Source organism: Hypomesus nipponensis, chromosome 15 (genome assembly GCF_054491055.1).
Source record: "Hypomesus nipponensis isolate SF chromosome 15, ASM5449105v1, whole genome shotgun sequence".
In the NCBI taxonomy this organism is placed as follows: Eukaryota; Metazoa; Chordata; class Actinopteri; order Osmeriformes; family Osmeridae; genus Hypomesus; species Hypomesus nipponensis.
Window position 1 is genome coordinate 743,984 of NC_140375.1, and position 18,654 is coordinate 762,637.

General features: G+C 46.4%; 22 non-coding genes across 22 annotated transcripts; all 22 read left to right on the top strand.

Annotated features, from left to right (window-relative positions):
• The first annotated feature begins 332 nt into the window (after nucleotides 1-332).
• Nucleotides 333-406, top strand: trnai-aau (transfer RNA isoleucine (anticodon AAU)). The gene has a single exon. It is a non-coding gene; the product is annotated as a tRNA-Ile (tRNA).
• A 590-nt stretch (nucleotides 407-996) lies between these two features.
• trnai-aau (transfer RNA isoleucine (anticodon AAU)) lies at nucleotides 997-1,070 on the top strand. Its single transcript has one exon. It is a non-coding gene; the product is annotated as a tRNA-Ile (tRNA).
• Nucleotides 1,071-1,657: 587 nt separating this feature from the next.
• On the top strand, nucleotides 1,658-1,731 carry trnav-aac (transfer RNA valine (anticodon AAC)). Its single transcript has one exon. It is a non-coding gene; the product is annotated as a tRNA-Val (tRNA).
• Nucleotides 1,732-2,327: 596 nt separating this feature from the next.
• On the top strand, nucleotides 2,328-2,401 carry trnai-aau (transfer RNA isoleucine (anticodon AAU)). The gene has a single exon. It is a non-coding gene; the product is annotated as a tRNA-Ile (tRNA).
• Nucleotides 2,402-2,983: 582 nt separating this feature from the next.
• trnai-aau (transfer RNA isoleucine (anticodon AAU)) lies at nucleotides 2,984-3,057 on the top strand. The gene has a single exon. It is a non-coding gene; the product is annotated as a tRNA-Ile (tRNA).
• Nucleotides 3,058-3,647: 590 nt separating this feature from the next.
• Nucleotides 3,648-3,721, top strand: trnai-aau (transfer RNA isoleucine (anticodon AAU)). The gene has a single exon. It is a non-coding gene; the product is annotated as a tRNA-Ile (tRNA).
• A 598-nt stretch (nucleotides 3,722-4,319) lies between these two features.
• On the top strand, nucleotides 4,320-4,393 carry trnai-aau (transfer RNA isoleucine (anticodon AAU)). Its single transcript has one exon. It is a non-coding gene; the product is annotated as a tRNA-Ile (tRNA).
• A 590-nt stretch (nucleotides 4,394-4,983) lies between these two features.
• trnai-aau (transfer RNA isoleucine (anticodon AAU)) lies at nucleotides 4,984-5,057 on the top strand. Its single transcript has one exon. It is a non-coding gene; the product is annotated as a tRNA-Ile (tRNA).
• Nucleotides 5,058-5,655: 598 nt separating this feature from the next.
• trnai-aau (transfer RNA isoleucine (anticodon AAU)) lies at nucleotides 5,656-5,729 on the top strand. Its single transcript has one exon. It is a non-coding gene; the product is annotated as a tRNA-Ile (tRNA).
• Nucleotides 5,730-6,311: 582 nt separating this feature from the next.
• Nucleotides 6,312-6,385, top strand: trnav-aac (transfer RNA valine (anticodon AAC)). The gene has a single exon. It is a non-coding gene; the product is annotated as a tRNA-Val (tRNA).
• Nucleotides 6,386-6,981: 596 nt separating this feature from the next.
• On the top strand, nucleotides 6,982-7,055 carry trnav-aac (transfer RNA valine (anticodon AAC)). The gene has a single exon. It is a non-coding gene; the product is annotated as a tRNA-Val (tRNA).
• Nucleotides 7,056-7,653: 598 nt separating this feature from the next.
• trnai-aau (transfer RNA isoleucine (anticodon AAU)) lies at nucleotides 7,654-7,727 on the top strand. Its single transcript has one exon. It is a non-coding gene; the product is annotated as a tRNA-Ile (tRNA).
• Nucleotides 7,728-8,317: 590 nt separating this feature from the next.
• trnai-aau (transfer RNA isoleucine (anticodon AAU)) lies at nucleotides 8,318-8,391 on the top strand. Its single transcript has one exon. It is a non-coding gene; the product is annotated as a tRNA-Ile (tRNA).
• Nucleotides 8,392-8,997: 606 nt separating this feature from the next.
• On the top strand, nucleotides 8,998-9,071 carry trnai-aau (transfer RNA isoleucine (anticodon AAU)). The gene has a single exon. It is a non-coding gene; the product is annotated as a tRNA-Ile (tRNA).
• Nucleotides 9,072-9,663: 592 nt separating this feature from the next.
• trnai-aau (transfer RNA isoleucine (anticodon AAU)) lies at nucleotides 9,664-9,737 on the top strand. The gene has a single exon. It is a non-coding gene; the product is annotated as a tRNA-Ile (tRNA).
• A 2,129-nt stretch (nucleotides 9,738-11,866) lies between these two features.
• Nucleotides 11,867-11,939, top strand: trnar-ucg (transfer RNA arginine (anticodon UCG)). Its single transcript has one exon. It is a non-coding gene; the product is annotated as a tRNA-Arg (tRNA).
• Nucleotides 11,940-12,315: 376 nt separating this feature from the next.
• On the top strand, nucleotides 12,316-12,388 carry trnar-ucg (transfer RNA arginine (anticodon UCG)). The gene has a single exon. It is a non-coding gene; the product is annotated as a tRNA-Arg (tRNA).
• A 1,724-nt stretch (nucleotides 12,389-14,112) lies between these two features.
• On the top strand, nucleotides 14,113-14,185 carry trnar-ucg (transfer RNA arginine (anticodon UCG)). The gene has a single exon. It is a non-coding gene; the product is annotated as a tRNA-Arg (tRNA).
• Nucleotides 14,186-15,031: 846 nt separating this feature from the next.
• On the top strand, nucleotides 15,032-15,104 carry trnar-ucg (transfer RNA arginine (anticodon UCG)). The gene has a single exon. It is a non-coding gene; the product is annotated as a tRNA-Arg (tRNA).
• An 854-nt stretch (nucleotides 15,105-15,958) lies between these two features.
• Nucleotides 15,959-16,031, top strand: trnar-ucg (transfer RNA arginine (anticodon UCG)). Its single transcript has one exon. It is a non-coding gene; the product is annotated as a tRNA-Arg (tRNA).
• A 396-nt stretch (nucleotides 16,032-16,427) lies between these two features.
• trnaq-uug (transfer RNA glutamine (anticodon UUG)) lies at nucleotides 16,428-16,500 on the top strand. Its single transcript has one exon. It is a non-coding gene; the product is annotated as a tRNA-Gln (tRNA).
• Nucleotides 16,501-17,319: 819 nt separating this feature from the next.
• trnar-ucg (transfer RNA arginine (anticodon UCG)) lies at nucleotides 17,320-17,392 on the top strand. Its single transcript has one exon. It is a non-coding gene; the product is annotated as a tRNA-Arg (tRNA).
• Nucleotides 17,393-18,654: the final 1,262 nt, after the last annotated feature.

Here is an 18,654-nt window from a genome sequence, read left to right on the forward strand (position 1 = left end):
TTGCGACACTGGACGTATTGTACAAACCTGTCTTTTGAACTCGCCGAGCCACAAACAAGCCAAATTGCATTGGAGAATGCGGGCATCGATCCCACTACGTCTCGCATGCTAAGCGAGCACGCCGACATTTGAGCTAATTCCCCCTTGCTCAGCAGTGGACGTTGGAGTCTTGGAAGACTCATAGCTCCCGTTTAATTGCTTTCTTGACATCCCCTTGAATTGAGAGTGAGGAAAAACGACTTACCCCGTGGGCCAAATACGACCGGTCGTTTCACGCCGACACGAGGTGGCGCCTAGGACACCGCGTTTTCGCGAATGGAGAGAGTGTCTCCGGCCCGTTAGCTCAGTTGGTCAGAGCGTGGTGCTAATAACGCCAAGGTCGTGGGTTCGATCCCCATACGGGCCAACTAGCTGTCTTTTGGAGATCTTTTCCATTGCTTTATATAGTCTGTGGCAAGGATTTGGAATGCTACTGACTGGGTTTGGAATGCCTGCCCAAATAGCTCAGTTGGTAGAGAGTTAGGCTGAGGGTTTCAAGGTCCCTGGTTTGATTAAAGCTTTTGGTAAACCCGTGGTGTTTGCAAAATACCGTCTACTCAAGGAAGTGGTCAATGGGTCATTTTCAAAAAGGTCACGCCAAAACACCGAGACCAGTCAGAGAGGATTGCGACACTGGACGTATTGTACAAACCTGTCTTTTGAACTCGCCGAGCCACAAACAAGCCAAATTGCATCGGAGAATGCGGGCATCGATCCCACTACGTCTCGCATGCTAAGCGAGCACGCCGACATTTGAGCTAATTCCCCCTTGCTCAGCAGTGGACGTTGGAGTCTTGGAAGACTCATAGCTCCCGTTTAATTGCTTTCTTGACATCCCCTTGAATTGAGAGTGAGGAAAAACGACTTACCCCGTGGGCCAAATACGACCGGTCGTTTCACGCCGACACGAGGTGGCGCCTAGGACACCGCGTTTTCGCGAATGGAGAGAGTGTCTCCGGCCCGTTAGCTCAGTTGGTCAGAGCGTGGTGCTAATAACGCCAAGGTCGTGGGTTCGATCCCCATACGGGCCAACTAGCCGTCTTTTGGAGATCTTTTCCATTGCTTTATATAGTCTGTGGCAAGGTTTTGGAATGCTACTGACTGGATTTGGAATTCCTGCCCAAATAGCTCAGTTAGTAGAGTAGGCTGAGGGTTTCAAGGTCTCTGGTTTGATTCCAGCTTTTGGTAAACCTGTGGTGTTTGCAAAATACCGTTTACTAAAGGAAGTGGTCATTGGGTCATTTTCAAAAAGGTCACGCAAAAACACCGAGACCAGTCAGAGAGGATTGCGACACTGGACGTATTGTACAAACCTGTCTTTTGAACTCGCCGAGCCACAAACAAGCCAAATTGCATTGGAGAATGCGGGCATCGATCCCACTACGTCTCGCATGCTAAGCGAGCACGCCGACATTTGAGCTAATTCCCCCTTGCTCAGCAGTGGACGTTGGAGTCTTGGAAGACTCATAGCTCCCGTTTAATTGCTTTCTTGACATCCCCTTGAATTGAGAGTGAGGAAAAACGACTTACCCCGTGGGCCAAATACGACCGGTCGTTTCACGCCGACACGAGGTGGCGCCTAGGACACCGCGTTTTCGCGAACGGAGAGAGTGTCTCCGGCCCGTTCGCTCAGTTGGTCAGAGCGTGGTACTAACAATGCCAAGGTCGTGGGTTCAATCCCAATACGGGCCAACTAGCCGTCTTTTGGAGATCTTTTCCATTGCTTTATATAGTCTGTGGCAAGGCTTTGGAATGCTACTGACTGGGTTTGGAATTCCTGCCCAAATAGCTCAGTTGGTAGAGTTAGGCTGAGGGTTTCAAGGTCTCTGGTTTGATTCCAGCTTTTGGTAAACCTGTGGTGTTTGCAAAATACCGTTTACTCAAGGAAGTGGTCATTGGGTCATTTTCAAAAAGGTCACGCAAAAACACCGAGACCAGTCAGAGAGGATTGCGACACTGGACGTATTGTACAAACCGGTCTTTTGAACTCGCCGAGCCACTGAACAACAAACAAGCCGAATTGCATTGGAGAATGCAGGCATCGATCCCACTACGTCTCGCATGCTAAGCGAGCACGCCGACATTTGAGCTAATTCCCCCTTGCTCAGCAGTGGACGTTGGAGTCTTGGAAGACTCATAGCTCCCGTTTAATTGCTTTCTTGACATCCCCTTGAATTGAGAGTGAGGAAAAACGACTTACCCCGTGGGCCAATTACGACCGGTCGTTTCACGCCGACACGAGGTGGCGCCTAGGACACCGCGTTTTCGCGAATGGAGAGAGTGTCTCCGGCCCGTTAGCTCAGTTGGTCAGAGCGTGGTGTTAATAACGCCAAGGTCGTGGGTTCGATCCCCATACGGGCCAACCAGCCCTTTTTTGGAGATCTTTTCCATTGCTTTATATAGTCTGTGGCAAGGCTTTGGAATGCTACTGACTGGGTTTGGAATACCTGCGCTAATAGCTCAGTTGGTAGAGAGTTAGGCTGAGGGTTTTAAGGTCCCTGGTTTGATTAAAGCTTTTGGTAAACCCGTGGTGTTTGCAAAATACCGTCTACTCAAGGAAGTGGTCATTTTCAAAAAGGTCACGCCAAAACACAGAGACCAGTCAGAGAGGATTGCGACACTGGACGTATTGTACAAACCTGTCTTTTGAACTCGCCGAGCCACAAACAAGCCAAATTGCATCGGAGAATGCGGGCATCGATCCCACTACGTCTCGCATGCTAAGCGAGCACGCCGACATTTGAGCTAATTCCCCCTTGCTCAGCAGTGGACGTTGGAGTCTTGGAAGACTCATAGCTCCCGTTTAATTGCTTTCTTGACATCCCCTTGAATTGAGAGTGAGGAAAAACGACTTACCCCGTGGGCCAATTACGACCGGTCGTTTCACGCCGACACGAGGTGGCGCCTAGGACACCGCGTTTTCGCGAATGGAGAGAGTGTCTCCGGCCCGTTCGCTCAGTTGGTCAGAGCGTGGTGCTAATAACGCCAAGGTCGTGGGTTCAATCCCCATACGGGCCAACTAGCTGTCTTTTGGAGATCTTTTCCATTGCTTTATATAGTCTGTGGCAAGGCTTTGGAATGCTACTGACTGGGTTTGGAATGCCTGCCCAAATAGCTCAGTTGGTAGAGAGTTAGGCTGAGGGTTTTAAGGTCCCTGGTTTGATTAAAGCTTTTGGTAAACCCGTGGTGTTTGCAAAATACCGTCTACTCAAGGAAGTGGTCAATGGGTCATTTTCAAAAATGTCACGCCAAAACACCGAGACCAGTCAGAGAGGATTGCGACACTGGACGTATTGTACAAACCTGTCTTTTGAACTCGCCGAGCCACAAACAAGCCAAATTGCATTGGAGAATGCGGGCATCGATCCCACTACGTCTCGCATGCTAAGCGAGCACGCCGACATTTGAGCTAATTCCCCCTTGCTCAGCAGTGGACGTTGGAGTCTTGGAAGACTCATAGCTCCCGTTTAATTGCTTTCTTGACATCCCCTTGAATTGAGAGTGAGGAAAAACGACTTACCCCGTGGGCCAAATACGACCGGTCGTTTCACGCCGACACGAGGTGGCGCCTAGGACACCGCGTTTTCGCGAATGGAGAGAGTGTCTCTGGCCCGTTAGCTCATTTGGTCAGAGCGTGGTGCTAATAACGCCAAGGTCGTGGGTTCGATCCCCATACGGGCCAACCAGCCCTTTTTTGGAGATCTTTTCCATTGCTTTATATAGTCTGTGGCAAGGCTTTGGAATGCTACTGACTAGGTTTGGAATTCCTGACCAAATAGCTCAGTTGGTAGAGAGTTAGGCTGAGGGTTTCAAGGTCTCTGGTTTGATTCCAGCTTTTGGTAAACCTGTGGTGTTTGCAAAATACCGTTTACTCAAGGAAGTGGTCAATGGGTCATTTTCAAAAAGGTCACGCCAAAACACCGCAGACCACTGACTGGTCAGAGAGGATTGCGACACTGGACGTATTGTACAAACCTGTCTTTTGAACTCGCCGAGCCACAAACAAGCCTAATTGCATTGGAGAATGCGGGCATCGATCCCACTACGTCTCGCATGCTAAGCGAGCACGCCGACATTTGAGCTAATTCCCCCTTGCTCAGCAGTGGACGTTGGAGTCTTGGAAGACTCATAGCTCCCGTTTAATTGCTTTCTTGACATCCCCTTGAATTGAGAGTGAGGAAAAACGACTTACCCCGTGGGCCAATTACGACCGGTCGTTTCACGCCGACACGAGGTGGCGCCTAGGACACCGCGTTTTCGCGAATGGATAGAGTGTCTCTGGCCCGTTAGCTCAGTTGGTCAGAGCGTGGTGCTAATAACGCCAAGGTCGTGGGTTCGATCCCCATACGGGCCAACCAGCCCTTTTTTGGAGATCTTTTCCATTGCTTTATATAGTCTGTGGCAAGGCTTTGGAATGCTACTGACTGGGTTTGGAATACCTGCCCAAATAGCTCAGTTGGTAGAGAGTTAGGCTGAGGGTTTTAAGGTCCCTGGTTTGATTAAAGCTTTTGGTAAACCCGTGGTGTTTGCAAAATACCGTCTACTCAAGGAAGTGGTCAATGGGTCATTTTCAAAAAGGTCACGCCAAAACACAGAGACCAGTCAGAGAGGATTGCGACACTGGACGTATTGTACAAACCTGTCTTTTGAACTCGCCGAGCCACAAACAAGCCAAATTGCATTGGAGAATGCGGGCATCGATCCCACTACGTCTCGCATGCTAAGCGAGCACGCCGACATTTGAGCTACTTCCCCCTTGCTCAGCAGTGGACGTTGGAGTCTTGGAAGACTCATAGCTCCCGTTTAATTGCTTTCTTGACATCCCCTTGAATTGAGAGTGAGGAAAAACGACTTACCCCGTGGGCCAAATACGACCTGTCGTTTCACGCCGACACGAGGTGGCGCCTAGGACACCGCGTTTTCGCGAACGGAGAGAGTGTCTCTGGCCCGATAGCTCAGTTGGTCAGAGCGTGGTGCTAATAACGCCAAGGTCGTGGGTTCGATCCCCATACGGGCCAACCAGCCCTTTTTTGGAGATCTTTTCCATTGCTTTATATAGTCTGTGGCAAGGCTTTGGAATGCTACTGACTGGGTTTGGAATACCTGCCCAAATAGCTCAGTTGGTAGAGAGTTAGGCTGAGGATTTTAAGGTCCCTGGTTTGATTAAAGCTTTTGGTAAACCCGTGGTGTTTGCAAAATACCGTCTACTCAAGGAAGTGGTCATTGGGTCATTTTCAAAAAGGTCACGCAAAAACACCGAGACCAGTCAGAGAGGATTGCGACACTGGACGTATTGTACAAACCTGTCTTTTGAACTCGCCGAGGCACTGAACAACAAACAAGCCGAATTGCATTGGAGAATGCGGGCATCGATCCCACTACGTCTCGCATGCTAAGCGAGCACGCCGACATTTGAGCTAATTCCCCCTTGCTCAGCAGTGGACGTTGGAGTCTTGGAAGACTCATAGCTCCCGTTTAATTGCTTTCTTGACATCCCCTTGAATTGAGAGTGAGGAAAAACGACTTACCCCGTGGGCCAAATACGACCGGTCGTTTCACGCCGACACGAGGTGGCGCCTAGGACACCGCGTTTTCGCGAATGGATAGAGTGTCTCTGGCCCGTTAGCTCAGTTGGTCAGAGCGTGGTGCTAATAACGCCAAGGTCGTGGGTTCGATCCCCATACGGGCCAACCAGCCCTTTTTTGGAGATCTTTTCCATTGCTTTATATAGTCTGTGGCAAGGCTTTGGAATGCTACTGACTGGGTTTGGAATACCTGCCCAAATAGCTCAGTTGGTAGAGAGTTAGGCTGAGGGTTTTAAGGTCCCTGGTTTGATTAAAGCTTTTGGTAAACCCGTGGTGTTTGCAAAATACCGTCTACTCAAGGAAGTGGTCATTTTCAAAAAGGTCACGCCAAAACACAGAGACCAGTCAGAGAGGATTGCGACACTGGACGTATTGTACAAACCTGTCTTTTGAACTCGCCGAGCCACAAACAAGCCGAATTGCATTGGAGAATGCGGGCATCGATCCCACTACGTCTCGCATGCTAAGCGAGCACGCCGACATTTGAGCTAATTCCCCCTTGCTCAGCAGTGGACGTTGGAGTCTTGGAAGACTCGTAGCTCCCGTTTAATTGCTTTCTTGACATCCCCTTGAATTGAGAGTGAGGAAAAACGACTTACCCCGTGGGCCAATTACGACCGGTCGTTTCACGCCGACACGAGGTGGCGCCTAGGAGACCGCGTTTTCGCGGCAGGAGAGAGTGTCTCAGGCCTGTTAGCTCAGTTGGTCAGAGCGTGGTACTAACAATGCCAAGGTCGTGGGTTCGATCCCCATGCGGGCCTACCAGCCCTTTTTTGGAGGTGTTTTCCATTGCTTTATATAGTCTGTGGCAAGGTTTTGGAATGCTACTGACTAGGTTTGGAATTCCTGCCCAAATAGCTCAGTTGGTAGAGTTAGGCTGAGGGTTTCAAGGTCTCTGGTTTGATTCCAGCTTTTGGTAAACCTGTGGTGTTTGCAAAATACCGTTTACTCAAGGAAGTGGTCATTGGGTCATTTTCAAAAAGGTCACGCAAAAACACCGAGACCAGTCAGAGAGGATTGCGACACTGGACGTATTGTACAAACCGGTCTTTTGAACTCGCCGAGCCACTGAACAACAAACAAGCCGAATTGCATTGGAGAATGCAGGCATCGATCCCACTACGTCTCGCATGCTAAGCGAGCACGCCGACATTTGAGCTAATTCCCCCTTGCTCAGCAGTGGACGTTGGAGTCTTGGAAGACTCGTAGCTCCCGTTTAATTGCTTTCTTGACATCCCCTTGAATTGAGAGTGAGGAAAAACGACTTACCCCGTGGGCCAATTACGACCGGTCGTTTCACGCCGACACGAGGTGGCGCCTAGGAGACCGCGTTTTCGCGGCAGGAGAGAGTGTCTCAGGCCTGTTAGCTCAGTTGGTCAGAGCGTGGTACTAACAATGCCAAGGTCGTGGGTTCGATCCCCATGCGGGCCTACCAGCCCTTTTTTGGAGGTGTTTTCCATTGCTTTATATAGTCTGTGGCAAGGTTTTGGAATGCTACTGACTAGGTTTGGAATTCCTGCCCAAATAGCTCAGTTGGTAGAGTTAGGCTGAGGGTTTCAAGGTCTCTGGTTTGATTCCAGCTTTTGGTAAACCTGTGGTGTTTGCAAAATACCGTTTACTCAAGGAAGTGGTCATTGGGTCATTTTCAAAAAGGTCACGCAAAAACACCGAGACCAGTCAGAGAGGATTGCGACACTGGACGTATTGTACAAACCGGTCTTTTGAACTCGCCGAGCCACTGAACAACAAACAAGCCGAATTGCATTGGAGAATGCAGGCATCGATCCCACTACGTCTCGCATGCTAAGCGAGCACGCCGACATTTGAGCTAATTCCCCCTTGCTCAGCAGTGGACGTTGGAGTCTTGGAAGACTCATAGCTCCCGTTTAATTGCTTTCTTGACATCCCCTTGAATTGAGAGTGAGGAAAAACGACTTACCCCGTGGGCCAAATACGACCGGTCGTTTCACGCCGACACGAGGTGGCGCCTAGGACAGCGCGTTTTCGCAAAGGGAGAGAGTGTCTCCTAGGCGCGTTAGCTCAGTTGGTCAGAGCGTGGTGCTAATAACGCCAAGGTCGTGGGTTCAATCCCCATATGGGCCAACCAGCCCTTTTTTGGAGATATTTTCCATTGCTTTATATAGTCTGTGGCAAGGCTTTGGAATGCTACTGACTGGGTTTGGAATGCCTGCCCAAATAGCTCAGTTGGTAGAGAGTTAGGCTGAGGGTTTTAAGGTCCCTGGTTTGATTAAAGCTTTTGGTAAACCCGTGGTGTTTGCAAAATACCGTCTACTCAAGGAAGTGGTCAATGGGTCATTTTCAAAAAGGTCACGCCAAAACACAGAGACCAGTCAGAGAGGATTGCGACACTGGACGTATTGTACAATCCTGTCTTTTGAACTCGCCGAGCCACAAACAAGCTGAATTGCATTGGAGAATGCGGGCATCGATCCCACTACGTCTCGCATGCTAAGCGAGCACGCCGACATTTGAGCTAATTCCCCCTTGCTCAGCAGTGGACGTTGGAGTCTTGGAAGACTCATAGCTCCCGTTTAATTGCTTTCTTGACATCCCCTTGAATTGAGAGTGAGGAAAAACGACTTACCCCGTGGGCCAAATACGACCGGTCGTTTCACGCCGACACGAGGTGGCGCCTAGGACACCGCGTTTTCGCGAGCAGAGTGAGTGTCTCCGGCCCGTTAGCTCAGTTGGTCAGAGCGTGGTGCTAATAATGCCAAGGTCGTGGGTTTGATCCCCATACGAGCCAATCAGCCTTTTTTTAGAGATCTTTTCCATTGCTTTATATAGTCTGTGGCAAGGCTTTGGAATGCTACTGACTAGGTTGGGAATTCCTGCCCAAATAGCTCAGTTGGTAGAGAGTTAGGCTGAGGTTTTCAAGGTCTCCGGTTTGATTCCAGCTTTTGGTAAACCCGTGGTGTTTGCAAAATACCGTCTACTCAAGGAAGTGGTCAATGGGTCATTTTCAAAAAGGTAAAGCTAAAACACCGCAGACCACTGACTGGTCAGAGAGGATTGCGACACTGGATGTATTGTACAAACCTGTCTTTTGAACTCGCCGAGCCACTGAACAACAAACAAGCCGAATTGCATTGGAGAATGCGGGCATCTATCCCACTACGTCTCGCATGCTAAGCGAGCACGCCGACATTTGAGCTAATTCCCCCTTGCTCAGCAGTGGACATTGGAGTCTTGGAAGACTCGTAGCTCCCGTTTAATTGCTTTCTTGACATCCCCTTGAATTGAGATCGAGGAAAAACGACTTACCCCGTTGGCCAAATACGACCGGTCGTTTCACGCCGACACGAGGTGGCGCCTAGGACACCGAGTTTTCGCGAATCGATAGAGTGTCTCCGGCCCGTTAGCTCAGTTAGTCAGAGCGTGGTGCTAATAACGCCAAGGTCGTGGGCTCAATCCCCATACGGGCCAACCAGCCCTTTTTTGGAGATCTTTTCCATTGCTTTATATAGTCTGTGGCAAGGCTTTGGAATGCTACTGACTGGGTTTGGAATGCCTGCCCAAATAGCTCAGTTGGTAGAGAGTTAGGCTGAGGGTTTTAAGGTCCCTGGTTTGATTAAAGCTTTTGGTAAACCCGTGGTGTTTGCAAAATACCGTCTACTCAAGGAAGTGGTCAATGGGTCATTTTCAAAAAGGTCACGCCAAAACACCGAGACCAGTCAGAGAGGATTGCGACACTGGACGTATTGTACAATCCTGTCTTTTGAACTCGCCGAGCCACAAACAAGCCGAATTGCATTGGAGAATGCGGGCATCGATCCCACTACGTCTCGCATGCTAAGCGAGCACGCCGACATTTGAGCTAATTCCCCCTTGCTCAGCAGTGGACGTTGGAGTCTTGGAAGACTCATAGCTCCCGTTTAATTGCTTTCTTGACATCCCCTTGAATTGAGAGTGAGGAAAAACGACTTACCCCGTGGGCCAATTACGACCGGTCGTTTCACGCCGACACGAGGTGGCGCCTAGGACAGCGCGTTTTCGCGAAGGGAGAGAGTGTCTCCTAGGCGCGTTAGCTCAGTTGGTCAGAGCGTGGTGCTAATAACGCCAAGGTCGTGGGTTCAATCCCCATACGGGCCAACCAACCCTTTTTTGGAGATATTTTCCATTGCTTTATATAGTCTGTGGCAAGGCTTTGGAATGCTACTGACTGGGTTTGGAATGCCTGCCCAAATAGCTCAGTTGGTAGAGAGTTAGGCTGAGGGTTTTAAGGTCCCTGGTTTGATTAAAGCTTTTGGTAAACCCGTGGTGTTTGCAAAATACCGTTTACTCAAGGAAGTGGTCAATGGGTCATTTTCAAAAAGGTCACGCCAAAACACCGCAGACCACTGACTGGTCAGAGAGGATTGCGACACTGGACGTATTGTACAAACCTGTCTTTTGAACTCGCCGAGCCACTGAACAACAAACAAGCCGAATTGCATTGGAGAATGCGGGCATCGATTCCACTACTTCTCGCATGCTAAGCGCACATTCTAACATTTGAGCTAATTCCCCCTTGCTCAGCGGTGGACGTTGGAATTTTGGAAGACTCGTAGCTCCCGTTTAATTGCTTTCTTGACATCCCCTTGAATTTAGAGTGAGGAAAAACGACTTATCCCGTGGGCCAAATACGACTGGTCGTTTCACGCCGTTGCAAAGAATTAACAGTGGTTGTTGAAGGTACGGAGAATGTTTCTACGATGGACTTATTGAGGGGTGTGAAGAAGGAGTGTGGACTGGTGTTGGGCTGCAGGGTGAAGGGGCCCAGGAAATACGAGATTACCATGAAGGAGGAAGGAGCAAAGGAGAAACTACTGGACAGCATCAGATAAAAGGAGCACTGGTGCATGCAAGCAATGTCGTGAGTAACGAAACGGTGGTGTCTTTTTTGAACCTGCCAGTATATTTGGAGGATGGACATATACTGGCAAAACTTGAGGAATGGGGTATACAGGCCATATCGGCTGTTAAACGTCAAGTGTGGCCTGAAACCGAGGTTGTGGATGGGACTCACTTTTTAAAAGTACGATTCACGGAGCAGGTACGGTCTCTCCCCTATTCGACAAAGTTTGAGACTTTGAGAGGCACAGAGTATTTCCGCGTTATCCACGACCGGCAGGTGCGTGTATGTCGGCTGTGTATTAAGGCAGGGCACATTTCTAAGGACTGCCCAGATTTTAAGTGTTTTAGGTGTGGCAAGGCTGGGCACTATGCGAGGGAGTGTGTCCAGCACAGCGCGGAGGAGGCGGACGGAGTAGGCAGCGAGAGGGGAGAAGACACGCAGTCAACGGCACTGGATGAGGAGAAAGGAGAGGAATCGGCTGGCGATGAGGAGGAAGTTCGGATGGTGGAGGAGGTCGGAGAGGGAGAGAGCGAAACAGTGGAGGACGTGGAGCAGGGCAGGGAACCTGCGCGCGATGAAGGCTTTGGTGGGACGGCTGGCGAGGAAAAGGAGGAGGGTCGGATGGTGGAGGAGGTCGGAGAGGGAGAGACCATTGTAGAGGAGGAAGTGGAGTGTGGCGGGGAACCTGCGCACGATGGAGGTGTTGGTGGTGAGGTGGTGGCTCTGGAAGACGGCTGCGGGGTCGGACGGGACGAAAATGACGGGGAGGATGAGCTGGAATCAGGCAGCGACATGGAGCAGGCGGGAGGTGGAAAGGAGAGCGAAGAGAGCGAGCACGGAGGGCGCAGAGGGCGAGGAGGCCGGCGGGAGCCGGGAAGGGCGTGGTGAAGCAACGTAAGAAGTTGGTGGAGGAGAGAGGGGGAATCGGAGGCGTTGACAAGGGCAATGCAAGTTGCCCATCTACGGTGCGCTAAAAGGCGGAAGGAGAAGGAGCGGATGGAATTGCTGAGATGGCACCCGCCTAAGGAATATTAGTGGGTTAAAGTGTGCTGATATTATTGGACCTGTGATGGGAACTGTTTGGGTTTGTGGGGGTATTGTGTTGTGTGTATGTATGCTAAAACATACTGACAATGTCTGTGCTTGAAAATTTGTGAAGTGTAAAAACATTAATACAAGATGAAAAAAAAATGGATAAGGCGTCTGACTTATGGTGAAAAGATTGAGAGTTCCTTCCTGGTTGTCCACAGCAATGTGTACCTGTCTCTGAACATGATCAATTTTGACTCCTCTCAAGCTGTTGAAAATGCCTAATTAAGAAATGGTGTCATCGTAATAGGAAACAATTTCTCTCAAAATGTTTGTGGTTTATACTGGAAGAAGAGACCACGTGGCCTAATGGATAAGGTGTCTGACTTCGGATCATAAGATTAAGAGTTCGAGTCTCTTCGTGGTTGTCATCAGTTTGATATTACTTGATAGATATTTAATGCTGTTGAAAAGCCAAAAGGTTTTTCGAAACAAGCCATCTCAAAGCTGTCTAAAATGCTTGATGGAAAAAAGTTGTTCACATGTTGTAGGAAACAGTCTGTCTCAAAGTGTGTGTGGTTCGATCAGCAAGAAGTGAAAACATGTTGTTATGGATAAGGCGTCTGACTTATGGTGAAAAGATTGAGAGTACCTTCCTGGTTGTCCACAGCAACGTGCACCTGTCTTTGAACATGATCCATTTTGACTCCTCCCAAGCTGTTGAAGATGCCTAATTAAGAAATGGTGTCATCGTAATAGGAAACAATTTCTCTCAAAATGTTTGTGGTTTGTTCTGGATCAAGAGACCACGTGGCTTAATGGATAAGGTGTCTGACTTCGGATCAGAAGATTAAGGGTTCGAGTCCCTTCGTGGTTGTCATTAGTGTGATATTACTTGATAGATCTTGATTGCGGTTGAAAGGCCAAAAGGTTTTTGGAAACAAACCATCTCAAAGTGTTTATCTGAACTTGATGGATTGCGATTCCAGTAAAGCTGTCTAAAATGCTTGATGGAAAAAAGTTGTTCACATGTTGTAGGACACAGTCTGTCTCAAAGTGTGTGTGGTTCGATCAGCAAGAAGTGAAAACATGTTGTTATGGATAAGGCGTCTGACTTATGGTGAAAAGATTGAAAGGAACCTTCCTGGTTGTCCACAGCAACGTGTACCTGTCTCTGAACATGATCCATTTTGACTCCTCTCAAGCTGTTGAAGATGCCTAATTAAGAAATGGTGTCATCGTAAAAGGAAACAAGCTCTCTCAAAATGTTTGTGGTTTATTCCGGAACAAGAGACCAAGTGGCCTAATGGATAAGGCGTCTAACTTCGGATCAGAAGATTAAGGGTTCGAGTCCCTTCGTGGTTGTCGTCAGTGTGATAGATCTTGATTGCAGTTGAAAGGCCAAAAGGTTTTTGGAAACAAACCATCTCAAAGTGTTTATCTAAACTTGATGGATTGCGACTCCTGTAAAGCTGTCTAAAATGCTTGATGGAAAAAAGTTGTTTACATGTTGTAGGACACAGTCTGTCTCAAAGTGTGTGTGGTTCGATCAGCAAGAAGTGAAAATATGTTGTTATGGATAAGGCGTCTGACTTATGGTGAAAAGATTGAAAGCAACCTTCCTGGTTGTCCACAGCAACGTGTACCTGTCTCTGAACATGATCAATTTTGACTCCTCTCAAGCTGTTGAAGATGCCTAATTAAGAAATGGTGTCATCGTAAAAGGAAACAAGCTCTCTCAAAATGTTTGTGGTTTATTCCGGAACAAGAGACCACGTGGCCTAATGGATAAGGCGTCTAACTTCGGATCAGAAAATTAAGGGTTCGAGTCCCTTCGTGGTTGTCGTCAGTGTGATAGATCTTGATTGCAGTTGAAAGGCCAAAAGGTTTTTGGAAACAAACCATCTCAAAGTGTTTATCTGAACTTGATGGATTGCGACTCCAGTAAAGCTGTCTAAAATGCTTGATGGAAAAAAGTTGTTCACATGTTGTAGTACACAGTCTGTCTCAAAGTGTGTGTGGTTCGATCAGCAAGAAGTAAAAACATGTTGTTATGGATAAGGCGTCTGACTTATGGTGAAAATATTGAGAGTTCCTTCCTGGTTTTCCACAGCAACGTGTACCTGTCTCTGAACATGATGGATAAGGCGTCTGACTTCGGATCAGAAGATTAAGGGTTCGAGTCCCTTCGTGGTTGTCATCAGTGTGATAGATCTTGATTGCAGTTGAAAGGCCAAAAGGTTTTTGGAAACAAACCATCTCAAAGTGTTTATCTGAACTTGATGGATTGCGACTCCAGTAAAGCTGTCTAAAATGCTTGATGGAAAAAAGTTGTTCACATGTTGTAGTACACAGTCTGTCTCAAAGTGTGTGTGGTTCGATCAGCAAGAAGTGAAAACATGTTGTTATGGATAAGGCGTCTGACTTATGGTGAAAAGATTGAGAGTACCTTCCTGGTTGTCCACAGCAACGTGTACCTGTCTCTGAACATGATCCATTTTGACTCCTCTCAAGCTGTTGAAGATGCCTAATTACGAAATGGTGTCATCGTAATAGGAAACAATTTCCCTCAAAATGTTTGTGGTTTATTTTGGAACAAGAGACCAAGTGGCCTAATGGATAAGGCGTCTGACTTCGGATCAGAAGTTTAAGGGTTCGAGTCCCTTCGTGGTTGTCATCAGTGTGATATATCTTGATTGCAGTTGAAAGGCCAAAAGGTTTTTGGAAACAAACCATCTCAGTGTTTATCTGAACTTGATGGATTGCGACTCCAGTAAAGCTGTCTAAAATGCTTGATGGAAAAAAGTTGTTCACATGTTGTAGGACACAGTCTGTCTCAAAGTGTGTGTGGTTCGATCAGCAAGAAGTGAAAACATGTTGTTATGGATAAGGCGTCTGACTTATGGTGAAAAGATTGAAAGGAACCTTCCTGGTTGTCCAAATTAACGTGTACCTGTCTCTGAACATGATCAATTTTGACTCCTCTCAAGCTGTTGAAGATGCCCAATTAAGAAATGGTGTCATCGTAATAGGAAACAATTTCTCTCAAACTGTTTGTGGTTTATTTTGGAACAAGAGACCACGTGGCCTAATGGATAAGGCGTCTGACTTTGGAAAAGAAGATTAAGGGTTCGAGTCCCTTTGTGGTTGTCATCAGTTTGATATTACTTTATAGATCTTTATTGCTGTTGAAAAGCCAAAAGGTTTTTCGAAACATGCCATCTCAAAGCTGTCTAAAATGCTTGATGGAAAAAAGTTGTTCACATGTTGTAGGACACAGTCTGTCTCAAAGTGTGTGTGGTTCGATCAGCAAGAAGTGAAAACATGTTGTTATGGATAAGGCGTCTGACTTATGTTGAGAAGTTTGAGAGTTCCTTCGTCCACAGCAACGTGTACCTGTCTCTGAACATGATCAATTTTGACTCCTCTCAAGCTGTTGAAGATGCCTAATTAAGAAATGGTGTCATCGTAATAGGAAACAATTTCTCTCAAAATGTTTGTGGTTTATCCTGGAACAAGAGACCACGTGGCCTAATGGATAAGGTGTCTGACTTCGGATCATAAGATTAAGAGTTCGAGTCTCTTCGTGGTTGTCATCAGTTTGATATTACTTGATAGATATTTAATGCTGTTGAAAAGCCAAAAGGTTTTTCGAAACAAGCCATCTCAAAGCTGTCTAAAATGCTTGATGGAAAAAAGTTGTTCACATGTTGTAGGAAACAGTCTGTCTCAAAGTGTGTGTGGTTCGATCAGCAAGAAGTGAAAACATGTTGTTATGGATAAGGCGTCTGACTTATGGTGAAAAGATTGAGAGTACCTTCCTGGTTGTCAACATTAACGTGTACCTGTCTCTGAACATGATCCATTTTGACTCCTCTCAAGCTGTTGAAGATGCCTAATTAAGAAATGGTGTCATCGTAAAAGGAAACAAGCTCTCTCAAAATGTTTGTGGTTTATTCCGGAACAAGAGACCAAGTGGCCTAATGGATAAGGCGTCTAACTTCGGATCAGAAGATTAAGGGTTCGAGTCCCTTCGTGGTTGTCGTCACTGTGATAGATCTTGATTGCAGTTGAAAGGCCAAAAGGTTTTTGGAAACAAACCATCTCAAAGTGTTTATCTAAACTTGATGGATTGCGACTCCTGTAAAGCTGTCTAAAATGCTTGATGGAAAAAAGTTGTTCACATGTTGTAGGACACAGTCTGTCTCAAAGTGTGTGTGGTTCGATCAGCAAGAAGTGAAAACATGTTGTTATGGATAAGGCGTCTGACTTATGGTGAAAAGATTGAAAGGAACCTTCCTGGTTGTCCAAATTAACGTGTACCTGTCTCTGAACATGATCAATTTTGACTCCTCTCAAGCTGTTGAAGATGCCCAATTAAGAAATGGTGTCATCGTAATAGGAAACAATTTCTCTCAAACTGTTTGTGGTTTATTTTGGAACAAGAGACCACGTGGCCTAATGGATAAGGCGTCTGACTTCGGATCAGAAGTTTAAGGGTTCGAGTCCCTTCGTGGTTGTCATCAGTGTGATATATCTTGATTGCAGTTGAAAGGCCAAAAGGTTTTTGGAAACAAACCATCTCAGTGTTTATCTGAACTTGATGGATTGCGACTCCAGTAAAGCTGTCTAAAATGCTTGATGGAAAAAAGTTGTTCACATGTTGTAGGACACAGTCTGTCTCAAAGTGTGTGTGGTTCGATCAGCAAGAAGTGAAAACATGTTGTTATGGATAAGGCGTCTGACTTATGTTGAGAAGTTTGAGAGTTCCTTCGTCCACAGCAACGTGTACCTGTCTCTGAACATGATCAATTTTGACTCCTCTCAAGCTGTTGAAGATGCCCAATTAAGAAATGGTGTCATCGTAATAGGAAACAATATCTCTCAAACTGTTTGTGGTTTATTTTGGAACAAGAGACCACGTGGCCTAATGGATAAGGCGTCTGACTTTGGAACAGAAGATTAAGGGTTCGAGTCCCTTCGTGGTTGTCATCAGTTTGATATTACTTAATAGATCTTTATTGCTGTTGAAAAGCCAAAAGGTTTTTCGAAACATGCCATCTCAAAGCTGTCTAAAATGCTTGATGGAAAAAAGTTGTTCACATGTTGTAGGACACAGTCTGTCTCAAAGTGTGTGTGGTTCGATCAGCAAGACGTGAAAACATGTTGTTATGGATAAGGCGTCTGACTTATGTTGAGAAGATTGAGAGTTCCTTCGTCCACAGCAACGTGTACCTGTCTCTGAACATGATCAATTTTGACTCCTCTCAAGCTGTTGAAGATGCCTAATTAAGAAATGGTGTCATCGTAATAGGAAACAATTTCTCTCAAAATGTTTGTGGTTTATACTGGAACAAGAGACCACGTGGCCTAATGAATAAGGTGTCTGACTTCGGATCATAAGATTAAGAGTTAGAGTCTCTTCGTGGTTGTCATCAGTTTGATATTACTTGATAGATATTTAATGCTGTTGAAAAGCCAAAAGGTTTTTCGAAACAAGCCATCTCAAAGCTGTCTAAAATGCTTGATGGAAAAAAGTTGTTCACATGTTGTAGGAAACAGTCTGTCTCAAAGTGTGTGTGGTTCGATCAGCAAGAAGTGAAAACATGTTGTTATGGATAAGGTGTCTGACTTATGGTGAAAAGATTGAGAGTACCTTCCTGGTTGTCCACAGAAACGTGCACCTGTCTTTGAACATGATCCATTTTGACTCCTCCCAAGCTGTTGAAGATGCCTAATTAAGAAATGGTGTCATCGTAATAGGAAACAATTTCTCTCAAAATGTTTGTGGTTTGTTCTGGAACAAGAGACCACGTGGCTTAATGGATAAGGTGTCTGACTTCGGATCAGAAGATTAAGGGTTCGAGTCCCTTCGTGGTTGTCATCAGTGTGATATTACTTGATAGATCTTGATTGCGGTTGAAAGGCCAAAAGGTTTTTGGAAACAAACCATCTCAAAGTGTTTATCTGAACTTGATGGATTGCGATTCCAGTAAAGCTGTCTAAAATGCTTGATGGAAAAAAGTTGTTCACATGTTGTAGGACACAGTCTGTCTCAAAGTGTGTGTGGTTCGATCAGCAAGAAGTGAAAACATGTTGTTATGGATAAGGCGTCTGACTTATGGTGAAAAGATTGAAAGGAACCTTCCTGGTTGTCCACAGCAACGTGTACCTGTCTCTGAACATGATCAATTTTGACTCCTCTCAAGCTGTTGAAGATGCCTAATTAAGAAATGGTGTTATCGTAAAAGGAAACAAGCTCTCTCAAAATGTTTGTGGTTTATTCCGGAACAAGAGACCAAGTGGCCTAATGGATAAGGCGTCTAACTTCGGATCAGAAGATTAAGGGTTCGAGTCCCTTCGTGGTTGTCGTCAGTGTGATAGATCTTGATTGCAGTTGAAAGGCCAAAAGGTTTTTGGAAACAAACCATCTCAAAGTGTTTATCTAAACTTGATGGATTGCGACTCCTGTAAAGCTGTCTAAAATGCTTGATGGAAAAAAGTTGTTCACATGTTGTAGGACACAGTCTGTCTCAAAGTGTGTGTGGTTCGATCAGCAAGAAGTGAAAATATGTTGTTATGGATAAGGCGTCTGACTTATGGTGAAAAGATTGAAAGGAACCTTCCTGGTTGTCCACAGCAACGTGTACCTGTCTCTGAACATGATCAATTTTGACTCCTCTCAAGCTGTTGAAGATGCCTAATTAAGAAATGGTGTCATCGTAAAAGGAAACAATTTCTCTCAAAATGTTTGTGGTTTATTCCGGAACAAGAGACCAAGTGACCTAATGGATAAGGCGTCTAACTTCGGATCAGAAGATTAAGGGTTTGAGTCCCTTCGTGGTTGTCGTCAGTGTGATAGATCTTGATTGCAGTTGAAAGGCCAAAAGGTTTTTGGAAACAAACCATCTCAAAGTGTTTATTTGAACTTGATGGATTGCGACTCCAGTAAAGCTGTCTAAAAAGCTTGATGGAAAAAAGTTGTTCACATGTTGTAGGACACAGTCTGTTTCAAAGTGTGTGCGGTTCAATCTGCAAGAAGTGAAAACATGTTGTTATGGATAAGGCGTCTGACTTATGGTGAAAAGATTGAGAGTTCCTTCCTGGTTTTCCACAGCAACGTGTACCTGTCTCTGAACATGA